Source organism: Arachis ipaensis, chromosome B01 (genome assembly GCF_000816755.2).
Source record: "Arachis ipaensis cultivar K30076 chromosome B01, Araip1.1, whole genome shotgun sequence".
In the NCBI taxonomy this organism is placed as follows: Eukaryota; Viridiplantae; Streptophyta; class Magnoliopsida; order Fabales; family Fabaceae; genus Arachis; species Arachis ipaensis.
Window position 1 is genome coordinate 134,992,720 of NC_029785.2, and position 3,042 is coordinate 134,995,761.

Below are 3,042 nucleotides of genomic sequence, written 5' to 3' on the forward strand. Positions count from 1 at the left end.
AAAAAAAAGATTTTAATGAATTTAAACATTTGATAAAAATTATGTTCTCTTTCCGACGTTATCGGAATTCGGAAATACTCATTTTTTGCTCCCATAAAAAAATCTTTTTCATTCCTACTAAAATATCTTAATCCATATGATAGTATTTCATTATTCTAATTCACATTTAATATGGTAACAATTTTCTTGTGCTATCCATAAGGAATTTTGTAGCTAAGATCCAAGTGCATCAGAAAACTACCAGAACATGAAACAAGATTGCATTAATAGAAAGCACCGAAAAATTTAAAGGTATCTGAAGTGGAATTATTACAATTGGCTGATATGTCACATGTATGTCCTTCTCCAAGGACGTTGACCTCTCCATTAAGGACTCTACTTGTCCCAATTTTGTTGCCTCTCATTCTGTCATCTCATTTAATGTAAATAACTCAACTATCTTCTCGACACTGTTTTTTCTTCAGGTTTATTTTAGGGCTCCTCTCTTTGATCTTTATTATGACCCCAACTACTGCTTCTTATAGGACTCACTCTATCCTTAAATCTTTGTAACTTTGTTACATAATTACTTGAGTTTTAGTCTTCAAACATAGGACATTTTTTAATTTGTTTACAAATTAATCGTATTAATAATTTTCGTAACGATGGATGATGTAAAATGTTAATTGATATTCTACGTGATATCTAACATATTTAATTTAATATTGACCAAATATATTTTTAAAAATTTATTACTTTAGTCGATTTCTTCAATTATATAAACTATTTTTCTATATGACATAATGATTAAATTAATAGATTTTAATAAACATATTTAGTCAGCGTCCAATTAGACATATTAGATGTCATGTCTGCTATCAGTTCATATTTTATATCATTAATTGTTAACCGAAATTGTTAATAAAATAATTGAAAGACAAATATGATTAATTTGTAATTTTTAAAAGATCAATAATAAAATCTTTCAAAACACAAATTTAAAAAATACCTCATTTTTTAGAAATTAATTTGACTATTAATTTTTTTAATGTTCAAATTTACCTTCCGTAAGGTAGCGTTTGGTGGAGAGAGACAGAAAGACTGAGACTAAGAGACAGATACTAAAAGACAAATATTGAAATAAATCTCAGTATTCTGTTTGGTACAAAGTGGGTGACAGAAATTGAAACAAGAATAAAACTCTAATTTAATTTGCACAAAGGATAAAATTGAAATTAATTAATTGAAATGAATGTATTTTAGGTATAAAATATTATTAAAATTTTAGTTTTTATCTCTAAAAATTTTAGTCTTCTGTGTCCCCATTTTTTGAAGGTATTAAAATACTGAAAATTTAGGGACAGAAACAAAAATTTTAATATCATATTCTGAACCAACAAACATAATATTAAATCAGTCTCTCAATTTTTATCTCAATACCTTAAAACAAATACTACCTTTAACTGTGCATTTGTTCCACATATTAACTATTTGAAGATAACAAAAAGAAAACAATTGATATCGGTGATAATAATGGCTCAGTGTGGTTGTTATTCATGTTATTTGTTTAGTAATACATATGTGATTTGTAAGACATAATGACATATAAAATACATATATTTAGTGTATTTTCAGAAGGTGAAATTATAAATATTAATTATAAAACATAAATTTTTATTATAATTTTATTCCTTCAAAATTTTTATTGTTTCATTTTTTTAACTATCATCACCTTCATCACCATCAACCTTTTTCTTATTAGGAGTAAAATTAATTTTAAATGACAAATATGTTAATGTTTTCTTATTAATGTCTCAAGAACCAAACAAGTTGTATGTATTCAATTGCATCTGTGTTTTTGTATATATATGTCTTTGTATCAACGTCTTTATTATTCTAATACTCAAAAAATATTAACACTAGTATTGGACATTAAAAAAAAAAATTGAAATTCATCTTAAGAACTTAGCTTGTATAATTTTTTTATAGCTTTAAAATTAAGCATTTGGGACATTTATAAAATCACCGTCTTGAATTACTAAATAATTCATAAGTAAATAACGTTTGTTCAAAGAGATAATAAATAAATACACAAACTCAACAGCTAATAACTACTATAATATAATATAGGAAAAATTTCAAGTATACCGGAAACACCAATGTTCAAATTGTTTTAATCGTTGATTTTAATTAATATATATTATATATATTTTTTATAATTCAGATCAACGGTTAAAACAACTGGAACACTGGTGTTCCCGATACACTTAAAATTCTTCCTATAATATATATGTGTGTGTTCTTCATTTATAATTTGATTTATTAAGTTTTATTAATCAAAATGACTTCCTATAATTTCTCATCATTTCTGCACGAATAGGTTGCTTCAATTTTCTCTTAATGTGGTGATATGATGTTTGAGGATCGGATAGTGGAAAGTGATATCAAGTATTAGAACCTTCTCATATACTCCAAATTCCAAAATGTACTTCATTCAAGATTTTCACAAAGAAATAATGTAAATTCCACTACCAAAATTAAAGTATCATGATTCATTTTATTTTATTTTATTTTATTAATATGAAAAATTAGGGTAATCCTCACACTATGATCTCTCACACACTGAAATGATACAATGACATATACACACGTATCGACCAAGTAAATTACCTGTTATACTTATAGAAGATTTTTAAGTGTACTGTCGTACCGGTGTATCAGTGATTTTTAATCGTTGATCTTAATTATATATATTATATATTTTTTTTATAATTAAGATCAACGGTTAAAAATTACTGATACACCGGTATGACGATACACTTGAAATTTTTCCTATACTTATAATAAGTAAACCTTAAGTTGTATTGATTAAGAAGGAAAAAAGGTTATCCATGTATTTTATTTAATAAAGTAATTACTACTTGTTATAGAAGGTAATTAATTTACTTGGTACATGCACATATTTGTTACATGGAAAAAGAGTATCAATGAAATGATGAACACTATGTTTCATGGGATTGCATTGCTTACAAAGCTAAGGCACTCTTGGATTGGATATTGGAT